Source organism: Aedes aegypti, chromosome 2 (genome assembly GCF_002204515.2).
Source record: "Aedes aegypti strain LVP_AGWG chromosome 2, AaegL5.0 Primary Assembly, whole genome shotgun sequence".
Taxonomy (NCBI): Eukaryota; Metazoa; Arthropoda; class Insecta; order Diptera; family Culicidae; genus Aedes; species Aedes aegypti.
In genome coordinates, this window is record NC_035108.1 from 82,085,605 (window position 1) to 82,100,495 (window position 14,891).

The window sequence follows — 14,891 nt, forward strand, 5'->3', positions numbered from 1 at the left end:
ATGTCACGCTAAATTTCAACTTTTTTGACCACCTCCCCCCCCCTTGTCACGTTTTTTGTATGAGTCTTCCAAAATTTTTGTAAGACTTGTCACGCTTAACTTGACCCCCTCCCCCCCTCGGAGCGTGACGTAATTTGTGCATGACCCCTCATCAGCTGGATGATCTTGGTCAGCTTTTCTTTAACATCGTCATTTACTGCATTTCGAAAACGGATTGCTGTTTAAAGAACATCGTCTGGTTATTCCAACATCACTGCAGTCGACAATATCTACGTGGCTACATGCGCCACATTTGGGTGTAGAAAAGACTCTTGCACGCGCAAGAGCTCAGTTCTTTTGGCCTGGAATGTCTAACGATATCACTGAACTAGTCAAAGAATGTAATGTTTGTGAAAAGTTTACTCGTAATATCCAAAAGGAACCTCTCCACCAGGACTCTCCTCCCTGCGACCCTTTTCAACGTGTTGGTATTGATTTGTATGAGTATGCCAGGCATGACCATGTGGTAATTCTAGATGCTTATTCGGGATATGTTATATTCAGACAGTTGAATGAGAAGTCCGCCCGCCATGTGATTGACGTTCTTGATCGAGTGTTTTGTGACTATGGCTATCCTACACAGATTAGGTGTGACAACGTACATTTTAACTCGTCTGCATTTGATTCATATGCTAATGAATGCAACATAGAATTTGTGTTTTCTAGTCCTTGATACCCACAGAGCAATGGTTTGGCAGAAAACGGTGTGGCTATTGCTAAGAACATTCTTAAAAGGTGTTATGAAGCAGGCGACGTGAAATCTTTTCGTTATCGATTGTTTGAGTACAATACTACTCCTGTAGCGAGTATGGGCCTCACTCCAGCTCAACTATTCTTTGGGCGCCAACTCAAGACGTGGCTACCAATATCCAGTAACTTGCTTTTGCGAAATAATTTGAAAGAAAACCATGTTGCGGAAAAGATAAAACGTAAACGCCGGTATCAGAAGCAGTACTATGATCGTTCTTCTAAACCGTTGCCAGTCCTGAATGTTGGTGATAAAGTTATTTTTAAAAAGAACGGTAAAGAGTGGCACTACGGTCAAATTGTGCGTATTGTTAACAGTCGATCATACATCGTTAGGGACGGTTCTGGAAATCATTTCCGACGAAATAGGCGGTTTATTGCAACAACGCAAAATCAAAGCCCAAATGACAATGAGCTGTTTTTTGAAGAACACATTGATCGACACAATCGTCCTGATCGATCAGTTGTTAGGTCACACCATTTTGACAGTTCCAATCCAGATCAGCAGCCTCCTGTTAGACTTGAACTACAGGATGGTGGTAGATCAGAACTACAGTCACCTGATACATCGCTGGAAGTTGATCCCGATAGCTCCTATACAGCAAGTGATTCAGAGTCCCCCATTGACGTTGACTTAACGAATAGTATGTCTCAATCTGATTCGGATGATTCTTCTATAAATGTACCTTATAAGACGCGTAGGGACGTTTTGTGCGCCCTCCGATCAGATTTGATATTTAGAGGTAGATTAGGATAAGTATTTTTTTTTATCATCAAAAGAAAAAAGAGAAAGCGTGTAATAAGTTGTTAAGTTTCAGAAAATCTTTCAACACTTGTATTAAGGCTTTTCGTGTTGTTTCTAGAATGTTCTGTTGTATTTGCAAAGTCAGTTCTAATCTAGCCATCAGGTTGATCGGGTCGAATAAAATTGTTCTCGTTAAATCACGTTGTTTTTCTAATAAGTCCGATACTTATTACAGGAGCTTTAGAGACTTTTAAGAAAACACTGCTGACATATTCCCGCTGGACCTCCAGAGGATCTTCGCGGAGGAATTTCTGAAGGAACACTCAGATCAACTCTGGAGGATTTCCCGGAGGAACTGTGGAGTATTTCTTGGAAGAAATCTGAAGGAATGCTTATATAAACTCCTGGAGGAACTTCGGAAAAAATCCTCGAGGAACCCCGAATAAATTCTTGGAGGAACTTTCGAGGAATTGCTGGGAGAAAATCTGAAGGAATTATCTGAAGGTGAAGCTCCGAAGGACTTCTCGGAGGAACTCTGAAAGAATTCCAGAAGGGACTCCAAAAGAATTCCTGGAAGAACTGCGAAGAATTTGTTGGTGGAACTTCAGATTATTTTTAATATTTTTTAGAGAAACTCTGGAATTCTCATAAACAAAACATAGAGGAACTGCAGATGATTCGGTAAGGGAACTACGGAGCGATTATTAAAAGAGCTCCCGAGGCGTTCTTGTAGGAACTCCACGGTAATTGCTTGAACTACTCCGGAGAAACCGAAAGAATTCTCGATGGTGCGCTAAACGAATCACCTACGAATTGCTGCAAGAACCCCGGAAGAATTTATGGAAGAATTTCGGAGCAATTCCCGGTAGGCCTCCGGAGGAACTTGCAAGGAATTGCTGGATGAAATCTAGAAGAATTGCTGGAGGAACTCCAAAATAATTTCTGGGCGAAAGGAATTCTATGATGAACTTTGGATAATGTGACCATATGTGTCCCGTGAAAAAAATCCGGGACGCTTATTAGACCTCAGCTTCAATGGAACGCTGCCTATATTTGATGTGCTATTTACATTTATATTCAACGTAAGACATGTACTATATACAAATTAAATCGAAATGAAAAGTATTGACACTGTACTGTCAAGTTTAAAATTGTTCTGTCCCGGATAATCCGGGATGTCTGGTCACTTCAACTTCGGAGGGATTCCAGTAGAAAATCCCCGGAGGAATTGTTATTGGAAATCCCCTGAGGAATTACTGGAGGAAATTCCCGGAGGAGTTCTTGGAGGAATATATGGTGGATATCCTCGGAGGAATATTTCAAAAAACCTCTGGAGCTAATCGCCAGAGAAGTTTTTAAAGGAATTCCTCGATGGCATCCCCGGAAAAATTTCTGGAGGAAATCACCGGAGAAATTTTTGAAGAAAATCCCTGGAGCAAATTGTAGAGGAAAGTCCCCGAATAGTTCCTGGACGGAATCCCTAGAGGAATTTCTGAGAAAAATCCCCGGAGGTGTTCTTGGGGGATATCCCAAGCCTCGGAATAATTTCTGGAGAAAATCCCAGGAGGAATTACTTGCCTAAAAAGGTCTAGAAAATCAATTATCTTTGATTGCAGTTCACAGCTGAGACGAAATGTAATTTCAAATGGAGCTCTCTGTATAAAGTTCAATTGACACATTTGTTCAAGATTTTTTTTTACTTTTCTTGTGCGAAACAGCATAATATGCTTTGAGCCTGATTTGCTGCTGAACAGAAATCACTAAAGAAATTTCTCGCCGATTCCATGCAGAAATTTTCTACAGCAATATTGTGAATTTCCTTGGGGCTTATTCACAAATTTCATAACGCTGAAGGGGGTGGGTGGGTGTCTTCATGATGTTACGGCACATACAAAATTTGTAGAATATTCATACAAAAAGTGTTACGAGGGGGTGGGTGGGTGTCAAAAATGGTCATTTTCAGCGTTATGAAATAAATGAATGAACCCTTGGAAGATGGATTTGAAGGGATATTGCTTCAGCTGGTTTGAAATCAGCGGTAAATTTCAAGGGGCACTCCAATACATTCAGGCGGTATGTATATCCTCTAACTTAATAGGATTGTGGCTCGCAGTTACTCACAATTCACATAAAACATCTGTGAATAGACGATTCTAGATATACTGCTTCGCGACTAAAAATGGGTGACCCAACGTGCGAAGTTCCATTTTTGACCAACTTCTCCGTGTCGCGAGTCACTTCGCTATAGTGCGCATCTATGCCCTCCACCGTGTGCATTATGCGCACTATTGAGAATAGAGTTGCGACGCGGCGAAGTTGGTCAAAAATCAAACTTCGCACCTTGGTTAACCCATTTTCTAACGCGAAGCAGTATATATCCATTACATTGAAGTCCAGTTTCGAACACATTTCTAAATATTTGATAGAAATTTAAGTAATTGAAAACTTTACCAAAATAAAATGTTCCAAATATGCATCAAAACGCCCCTCAAAATATGCTTCCCTCCAGCTCGTAGCATGAGCAACATAAAACAATTGTCAAAAGGAATCAAAACAAACCACACAAAAATCGTGGTAGTGAAAAGGCAATCTTGCGTACGTGTTGCACCAACGGCAACGGTGTATACAAAAATGTCAGAGAATCAGTCGATTTCGAATACATCTCTCTCTTTCATCGACCGACGATTTGGACGGCGATTTGTGGAACGGCGGTTTAGAACCGCCGTGTCCATTCTGGAAATCTCCGTACAATAACAGCAAATAAAATAAAAAGATCATTCGGCGAGTTTACTGCTCAGGCAAACCCCTTGCACCAGCACCACTGTTGACTATCGTCACTCGCATTCGACCACAGTAGTTATGAACCATCAAAACCAATCCGTCAAAAAGTTCGATGTTTTCCCACGCACACACCTGCACGTGGACTGTTCCTACACGAGCCCGGAACATTGCATCAAAACAAAACAAGCAAAACCGTTTGTCAGTGTGCGTAATGTTTTCAAATCTCAAACTCACACCAGCATAGCAAAACAAAACATCGCACGACGGAACGATCTTTTCGAGTTTTTGACGCACATCTTCGTTTCGCGTGTGTTTCTGTCGTCGAGAACCGTGGGCCGATTCTCACTTACGGCAGAGAACGCGATTCGTCCGGACGTGCGGATCTCCGTGTTTCGTGTGTGCTTACTTTACGGTTTGTGGCTTCACCTGTGAATTTTGTGTCGAGGACGACGCGCTTTTTATCGGGTGTGAATTCGTGAGTGACGAGTTTTGAGTGCAAATTTCGCCGCCGGGTTTAAATAGCAATCGATTGGTTAGATCCCAGTAGACTGGTGTTCGCGGAAGTTTCCGCCGTCGTCAAGGATATTCTCCAATCGAAGTTGGCGAGTGCGAAGGAAAACATCCGGAGCTGTCAGAATTTTTTGGGTTTCTGAGTTGATCGGACGATTTCCGGAAGAATAGTGTTTCCAAGATTTGAAATTCATTGAATAGAGGGAGATTCGTCTGAAGGGGAACGGATTCAACTGTAGGACATTCCTACGCATTCCGGGAAGATTGGCATTCGGTTGTGTGTTTGTGATTATCCTCGAAAAGTTCGAATCAAGTGCTGATGTTTTTGTGCAATAATTGGTCAAAAAAGTGCATCAAGAAGAAGTGTTTGGCGAAGTGAATAAATTAGCTCAAAAAAGCATTCGGTCGAAGAAAATCATTTCTGAGATTGTTGCGTTGAAGAATGAGTGCAAAGTGAAGCAATAGAAGAGTGGAAGCAAAGAAAAGTGTGGTGTTTGGTCAAGGTGAGATTCGTTTCTTTTTCGAGTGTGGGCAAAAGCAGGACGGCGATATATAAACAAAAGAAGCAAAATAACGTCGCACCGGCAGACGGAGCGAGAGAGCCGTTAAGAACGACTTGAAGAAGGAAGATTCCAGCCCAGAGCCGCATCGATTTTGACAGCTCGGAAATGCGTTGAAAATGTGAGTGTGTTGGTGCGTTTTTGGTTTATTACATCAGGATTGGATTGGCTTTTGTGAAGCGAAGGTGTTTTGTTTACTTTGGGAATTTTGTTTCGCAATGATTGAAAGAGAGGACATCGAAGGATCAAAAAGTTGCTGAACTTCTGCCACCAAAATGGACCGATTTATAATTTTTGAAAATTATTTTATTGCTAATAGTATAACTTCTGTGCAGTAAAGTGATCAAAACTGAATATAAACGAAAGTTTGATTTGGAGTTAGGTGCGGCCAATGGTGCATTGCAGAACTAAACCACGTGTTGAGATGGAGTTCGAACCCACGACTCTTGTATGCTAGACGAGTGCTTTACCAACTAAGCTACTGAGCTATTTGAAGAGGGAGTTGTGGAAAGAATCTACGCGCTAAAGTGTGATTCAAACCCATGGCTCTTCTAAGCAAGAAACGAGTGCCTTACTGTGTGACAGTGAATGTACATGCCATAGATGATCCTTATTACATATATCAACCAACATGACCCGGAGAATATAGCATCAGATGGCACATCAAACGAGCTAGTAGACATTTCAGCTTCTAAGCCGCCCTGCTCCTATAACATCACCAATATTTCAAGTTCTTCTTGGGGCTCTCGACACTGAGCCACTTGATGAAGCTGCAAAAAAAAAATCTTCGTTCCAAGATGGGATTTGAACCCACGTCTCTTGTATGTTAAAGAGCGCTACACCATTCAAGCTACTGAGCCACTTGATGAGGCTAGATTAGGGATTAAGGAAGTGCAAATACATCTACATAGCATCTAAATTAGATGAGTTTGAACCCACGACTATTGTATGCTAGAAGAAGGCTTTATCAACAAAGCTAATGAGCTACTACTTGGAATGAAATCCCATGACTCTTGAAAGCTGTGCTTAACTGATTAAGCTAGTGAGCCAGTTGGTTATGGATTTGTAAAATGAATCCACAAGGTGGGATTCGAACTCATGACCATCGCATGCTGAACGAGTGCCTACTGAGCCATGTGGTTAGGGAGCCTTGAACGAGTGTGTAGGAGCTGTTCTTAAACCACGTGGTTTTTTTTCCGATCCAAAATCTGCTCCCTTCCCCATTTTGATTTTTGTTCAAACAAAAATTTTAAAACTTGTATAGACCGTTGTCTCTCCTACCCCCACAGATGACCTTGTAATTTATAGAAGGCTCCTTACCAAATAAGCTACTTGGTATGGAATTTCGAAAATAATCCCTGGAAGATTCCTTGAAACAACAAATCTTATCAGAGATGCAACAAAAATTCCTTTGGGAGGATTCCTTCGCAGCGATGCTTTACGAAAGAATAACAAAATGATTTTCGTAAAGCATCGCTGCGAAGGAATCCTCCCAAAGGAATTTTTGTTGCATCTCTGATGAGATTTGTTTCTGATTTCAAGCGAAGTCTGCTGATTTCTGGTAGAATTCGCTTTGAACTTGGATTATGTTTCTTGAATTTCGATGCAGTCCAAATTAAATTCTTTATATATTCTCAGCATTACTGTTGCTACTCGGTTATAAGGCTGTTCATACCGCATTCTAAAGAAAATTCAAAAACGTCAATTACCGTGTAAAAAAAATCCTAATTATTTACACACTTTACCAAAGCAATGCTTTTTATATTACGTAAGTGTAAAATATAATTTACCTCAAATCCATTATCTTCGGCCCATCAGATAGCATAATTCAGACTATTTACAGCCTGGTGATGCTGATTTTGCTCAGGACGCCTGGGTTCATTGACTGCATCAATCGTTGGGATGTCTGATTGATTCAAATCTTTATCATCTCCATCACTGTCATCTCTTTTGGACAATCTTCGTTATTAACAAAGGCCAAAATGTCTGCATCTGAATGGTCCTCGATACACTAATCTTCATCTGATGAATTTGATGGTGCCACCGGTTGGAAGATGCTGGATTTTCGATAAAACATGGATAACGGGACATCTTCTTAGAATTACGTCATCACTGGGACAAAGCCTGCTTCTCAGCTTAGTGTTCTCATGAGCACTTCCACAGTTATTAACTGAGAGCTTTCTTTGCCAAAGTTGCCATTTTCTCATTCGTATATCGTGTGGCAGGTACGATGATACTCTATGCCCATTGAAGTCAAGGAAATTTCCATTACGGAAAGATCCTGGCCCGACCGAGAATCGAACCCAGACACCTTCAGCATGACTTTGCTTGGTAGCCGCGGACTCTAACCACTCGGCTAAGGAAGACCCCGACAGGACATCTTAATGTATCAATTTTGAGCCCACAAATTTGCCAATATTTCTCCACGCCTGCTGCAGCACGTGCTCTGACACTTCTGTCCATGCTTCGTGGAGCCAAAATGCAACATTTTTCAGGTCGATAGTCTACAATTGTTTTGCACTATCCAAAGACGAGAAAGTGATCTCCTGAAACAATTTGTCTCTATATTTCAGCTTAATCGTTTGGATTGTATGCTAATCCATTCGACGGAATAAACATTACAGATATCTATCCATCAGCTAGTATTCAAAATGTTGCGCAAAGCCTTAGGATCAATTGCAACACGTGCTGAATACTAAAGCGTTATAGAACTATGATTGAAAAATATCACTGGTCCTTCACGAATTCTTAGAATAATCGTATTGTAATTACAACTGAATGTTCTTGAATGGCCTTGGATTTTTTGATTTTCCAATCGGCTCAATGTTGTCTCGATCACTTGACAGTTTCTCTTCGGATATTTTCAACTTTCGGATGTTGAATCGCTTTTTGAAATTATGGATCCACTTCTTGCTGAACTTGAATTAGCTTGAAATTTGCAGCTTAGAAGAAAATTTCCGAGCTTCAAGCACAATCAAGCTTGTTGTAACAGTTTCATGATTATTGCGCATTTTTAAAAACCAGTAGAAAATAACCAGTTTAGGTTTTTTATGCTTCCCGGAAGAAACATATTTGTTTTTGGAACATCTTCCTCGCATCGAAGACGAATTACGTATAAGTTTCGCTTCATGCAATTTATTTTCTTGATCGTGGCTCTATCTACTTCGAATTCTCTCGCAAGTTCTGCAGTTTGAGGTGTTGCAAAAGTTCGGTCCTTTGTTTTAGATTGAGGCTCCGTCTTCGCTTTTTCTTCTGAAAACTGTCCATTCTCGCAATGAGCTCTATAAATTATTAGCCTAATTTGAGCCGAATATGTTCAAAATAAAAAACATATATGTTGCCACTTATCCGATATCGAAAAACCTCCATTTCTTCTCAAAACATCAATCCTTGTTTCCGAACCGATCCATGCACATCCTTTCGTTTGGACGTTTAACAGAGCTTTGAAGGCCTTATTTATGAGCAGTCAAATGTGAGTAAGTACTAACTAAACAGCTTGAATCCATAGTTATTTTATATTCGGATTATTTTGAAATGCTACGTTCATTTTTGAAGTCCTTAGAAACAAAGGATAGTCATACATTTAATATGATGTCAAAAGAACACTTTCTCTTGGCAATCAAAATTGTTTTCGATCTAATTTCTCGTCTAAATTAAAAGCAATTTATCACAAGGACGTCCCTAGCAACCAACAGCAGTTCGGATATTACTTGATAAGTGAACTCAAAAGTTCAAATAAAGTTGAAATTTGGTTTCATGTAACTTTGTTGCTGATTAAAAAGGAAACGTCTACACTCAGAACTTGATTCTCAAAATAGTACGGCGTTTATTCATTGGAAACTTAAAAGTACTATTAAATTCGCCTTCATACTTTCAAATCAGCACTAAAGTTCACAACTAGTTTTCGAATAACTCGTTAAGAACTCTAGTGCAAAGTTCAGAGAAAGAATTTACCGAATTCAAATCAAACTTTTCTCAGACTTGAAAATAGTAATAAAGTTCGAATGTAGACTTCGCAGCCATTTGTAAAGGTTTCAAACAAACCTGCCTCGCACTTCCAACACTCTGTTCAGTTAAGCTGCTAACCGAACTTACTATGAACATCTTGAAAACTATAATAAGAATAAATAGAAAGTTCACTTACATCTTATAATCTCTAAGAGATCTATTTATTCGTCTACCCAGTATTAATACTGTCGCATGAATAAGTTTCCAATAGTTCTCGTTGACTAATGAAACAAAGAAGGGCAAACAAACGCGAGATGTAATGTAGAGCATAAGTTAGAGACACTTTCTTTTCTCGAGTTTCGGAGATTTTTATCAAACACTTCACGATCCAATATTTTATTTGACCTACTTGCATTGGTAAACTGTGTTTAGATGCAATATTCTTATATTTTGATGGAATCTATATAAATAAAAATGGAATGGTGTTTGTATGTCACGAAATGACTCACGGACGGGGCAACGGATTTTGATGATTCTTTCTCCATTTTGTTCGTAAAGGATTCCGACGTGTTTGTGTGTATAGAAGTTCCAGGATGTTCACCGGGAAAGTAGGAAAAACGGGACTGAACGGAACTGTCATTTTGTATGGGACGATTCATAGCGGTTTTCAACAGCCTACTTGATGGCAAGACGAAGTTTGCCGGGACCACTAGTGTAGAATATTTAGGAGCACCGCCCAATCCACCATCAAAGTGAAGTCCATATTACCGTCGTTCTCCGGCAAAATCCAGAACGGTGCTTTAGGGAACCCTTCAGCTACATAATTTGTCTTCTTTCACAATGTTCAGCACGTGCGTAGCGTTAAGATTTGTATTTTTTTTATGTATTTGCCATTTTTGATCAAATCACTTGCATTTCAGTTGAAAAAGGTAAACTAATGAGAAACAAACATATAAATGTCAAATGATTCAAGTTTGAACTAAGCTCCGTGTGAACTTCTTTGAACTTTCAGGTAGATATTAGGTTCCAAATTTACTTCGAAGAGAATTTAAAGTTCGAAACAAGTTTGAAAATAGAAATGCTAAAGTCCGCACCTAAGAAATCAGCACATCAATTAAATTCATTAGCATTTGCACAACACCTATACGGAGCAGCGGTATTAACTATGATTTCAACGAAGAGAGCTCGAGTTCGAGTATTGCAGCGAATGTATTTATAGAACAAGGTATGCAATAAAAATTGTTCCCCTATTCCACTGAGAGTTAATAAATTGCATGGAAAATGTGTCGGGCTTACAAAGAGTTTTTGTTTCCTTTTTTTGATCTCCATATTGAAATTTATTCTTAAGCTGAATTGCATTCTGTACAGCACCTCAAGGAAACTTTTGGTGAACTGAAGTTCAGATAATTACTTAAAAAGTGAGCAGCATAGCAAGTTCTCCATGATATTTTCATTAGGTGTCTGAGCTTTTGATTGCTTGGGGTTTACTCTAGAAATACTTATCATCACCATGAAGTAGCGATACATAGAAAATTGTTACTTGAATACTGTGAAATTTCATATGGATATATTTCAAACTATTGCCTAGCTGGATTGAAGATTTAGTGTCAATTGGAGCACTGGAAGCCGAGATCCAAGCTGTCTCCAGAGAAAATTACCGATAGATTCCTTAAAAAGTAATTGGGAGCAGCATTACTGCTGGAGAAATTTTTGAAAGAACCTGAATGAATGCCAGGATCGATTCCTATACGAATTCCTGCAGACATATCTGCATGGTTTTATGAGGAGCCTTGATAAGATTTTAAGGGTCGATTTCTTCACCTTGGCTTAGTCGTTAACCACGTTTACCCTTGTATTTAAGGCTAAGTAGCCCGTCATTCGTTTTGGCAACAATGGTGACTTTTCAGCTTGCATTTCAAAGTGATAAAACTCTGTCTTGATATCTTGATAATGACTTGAAAAAGTATCACCGTACGCGCTGACATGCATAAAGTATGCTGATACTTTTTCAGCTATGTCATTGTAAAACCAACTGATTTTCTTTGATTCGAAATCGTGAGATGAATTAGCAACAATCATCAACGACGCGTACAAATTTCAATGACGGCCTTAAGCTACATTTATGCCTTAACGTGGTGAAGAAACTGCTTTCATAGGATTATCATGTGGACAAATCTATCGTAACTTTTTAAAAATCAATAGCACTGCGATGTATATTTAAACGAGAGTCTACAAAATTACGAAAAGATTTGCCAATTCCCTCGAAATTTGTTCGAAGAGCTATATATATATACAGCCATTCCATGAAAAACCGATCTAGTGGGTCACCGAATTCCGTGAAAATTTGCTATTTTGTTCCTTATCCGAAATAAGGATACACGTATTTTTGGATTTTTTTATTAGGGTGACCATTTCCAAAATAGGGTGACCAGAAAAATCGCGATTTTGCAAAATTTTTATTTGTAAAATAATTATAACTTTTGAACCGTTCGACTGATTTTCAATCTTTTTGAATGAAATGAAGGCTAGAGATTTTGACTTTTCAGGAAAAATATAAAATTTCACAAAAATTGTGTTTTTTACATGGAAAAACTCAATAGTTCCCGTTTTTTCGTGTTTTGAAGGCCTCGGGACCAAAGGGACTATTGCTGTTCTCATTTGTTCTTGAAAGTTCAGAAAAGTTTTACGTTTACTGTCAAATTTTCAGCGATGTATGTTTTTTTGTTTTTGAGATATATTTTTTTGAAAATAAAAAATCAGTCATTTTTCATCGGCACACACTGTAGATCTCAGCACATTAAATTTTTAATGTTTAAAAAAAACCATAACTTTTGAACAGCTCAACGGATTTCCAATCTTTTTTTCTGAAATGATAGCTTGAGATTTCAACTTTTCAGAAAAAATAGAAAAAAATAGAAAACTTTGAAAAGTTATTTTTTCTATTAAAATATATGAAATTTTTTTAAAAAAACTAGATTTTTTTATATTTTTTCACGTTTAAACATATTTTTTTCAGATTTTTCAATTTTGTCTGAAAAGTTGAAATTTTAAGCTTTCATTCCATGAAAAAAGATTGGAAATCGGTTAAGCTGTACAAAAGTTATGTTTTTTTTTAAATAAAAAATCTAATGCGCTGAGACCTACAGTGTGTGCCGATGAAAAATGACTGATTTTTTATTTTCAAAATATATATCTCAAAAACTAAAAAACATACATCGCTGAAAATTTGACAGTAGACGTAAAATTTTCTGAACTTCCAAGAAAAAATGAGAACAGCAATAGCCCCTTTGGTCCCGAGGCCTTCAAAACACAAAAAAACGGAAACTATTGAGTATTTTTTATGTAAAAAACACACTTTTTGTAAAATTTTATATTTTTCCTGGAAAGTCAAAATCCTTAGCCTTCATTTCGTCCAAAAAGATTGAAAATCGGTCAAACGGTTCAAAAGTTACAATTTTTTTTTTTTTAAAAGTTTTGCAAAATCGCGATTTTTCTGGTCACTCTATTTCGGAAATGGTCACCCTAATCAAAAAATCCAAAAATACGTGTATCCTTATTTCGGATAAGGAACTAAATAGCAAATTTTCACGGAATTCGGTGACCTACTAGACCGGTTTTTCATGGAATGGCTGTAAGAGCAGGCCTGCCCAACCTTCTTGAATTACGAGCCAAATATCAGATACAATATTATATGGCGAGCATGTATGTAGCAATTTGAAAAGTTTTGGAGGTTCAAATGAAAAATAATTTCTTTTGAAGAGATTGAAAATCTTGCCAAAAATTCTGTGAGAATTATGTTCAGGATTTCGTCAGAATCCAGCCTAGGATTCCTATAAAAAATCTGCACTGAAACTTGTGAGCATATTGTCCGGGATTTTATAAAAATCATTTTCAGAATCCTGTCAGAATTTTTTGAAGAATTTTTGCAGAATCTTATGTGAGGGGCACAAACGCAAAGGGGTGTAATAAATATTTTTGTCGACTTTAAGTTGCATACTCTGAAAAATTCTACTGTTTACTAGCCATCGGTATTTTTAGGCAATTTTTCCACCTAAAAGAAGCAAGCAACATAATTTGTGGAGGATGACGAAAAAAATCACGCAAAACTATGTTTTCGTCACCCCGGTGCTTCTGTATTGCTTTCAATCCCCTCATCTAATATTATTTGAGATCCGTGCTTTTCTTAAATTGATTTTGTAATCCTTCGGATTTCGTCAGCACTCTAACAAACTTCATTTTAAAGCCTTGTTCTGTAATCTGAAGAAGTCTGTTCTGCTTAAAATTCTGGAACTAGTTATTTACAAATTGTTACAGAGTTTCTCCAGCCCACGATAATTTCTCGGATTCGATGACGACTAGAACTCGGTCAAATCCTACTACGGATTCCGTGATACTATTGCCCAACTTTTGTTGAGTTTCATTCCCAAGTTGTTCGTGAAATTTACATGAGAAAGCTGTCTCAAAATGTATAAGCCTTCAATTTGTCTTCATGGTGGAGAGTCTGTGAGAATCCACCTTACTATTCAGTGATATTGTATTTGGCATTCAATTTTAGGTCGACTACTACTGTTCGAACTTTAGTCTATTTAGTAGAGAGGTTTCCTTAACTCAATCCTCTCCAAATTATAGTGTCTTTTTCCGTGAAAATTAAGCGTCTCGACGATTCAATAATAAATCAAACAAATTTGGGATAAAAATAAAGTATACAATCTTTAAAATGAAAATAAACTTTGAATTGAAGAAACCTAAGTTGTAATAAGAGGCATTCACATGTTCAAACATAAAGCTGGAAGAGCAGTAATAGGGTCAGATACAAGAAGGGTCTTCAAGCTTTCCGCGGGCCGTACGTTGGACAGGCCTGATATGGAGGATATATACTAAAAAACTTCGAAAAACTTTTAGTGAGTAGTTTAAACATTCTGTTTCTCAGGAATCAGTAAAAACAACTCGTGGCCAAAACGCAAAAAAAATATAAGTGATCTTGACTGGATTTGAACAAGAAATACGGAAAGACTAGCCAAAATGCCTTCATTTATTCTTAGAAGAAACTCTCTTATGTATCTTTCATTTATCAAGAATAACTCAATAGTTTAGCAAGAAACCTGTTTAGGATCTCAGGATCTGCTAAAAAACTGATTAGGATCTGATCTGCGAATGCACTAAGATAAAAAGCATATGATCCTTCATGGAAGCAGTAAAGAACCTCATGAAGATCTCATAAAAGATTTGGAGAGAATTCTCGAAAAGTTATTCATACAGACTCAAGTCTAAAAAGTATACAAACTTACTTTATCGATCCTACGTGTTTCGCATACAAAATTCTACACGTTTTGCTCTGAACCAACTCGATTTTCACTTTTAGAACGTTTAATTTCCGAATTTACAAAACGACGAAAGTAAGATTTTCAACTTTCGCAACCTAACCACTACTTTCGCCGCCCCGCTGTATGGAGAGACAAAGTGACTCAACCACGAATCAAAACAAAACACTACTTGAGTCGATTTTACACTGGTAGAAAAACGTCGCAAGTAACTGAATGAAACGGCTTATCATTTTGTCA

The 14,891-nt window shown here is 38.0% G+C and overlaps 1 protein-coding gene across 4 annotated transcripts in view; it reads left to right on the forward strand.

Annotated features, from left to right (window-relative positions):
• Positions 1 to 4,567: 4,567 nt before the first annotated feature.
• The window catches only part of LOC5576444 (bifunctional heparan sulfate N-deacetylase/N-sulfotransferase), a 653,265-nt gene continuing 642,941 nt past the window's right edge, over positions 4,568 to 14,891 (forward strand). For 3 of the 4 annotated variants that reach the window (XM_021841346.1, XM_021841349.1, XM_021841348.1), the window contains exon 1: positions 4,597 to 5,503. The gene's annotated coding sequence lies outside the window, so the exon portion shown is untranslated. Of the gene's footprint in view, positions 5,504 to 14,891 lie in introns of all 4 variants that reach the window. The other variant, XM_021841347.1, reaches the window with a different exon arrangement.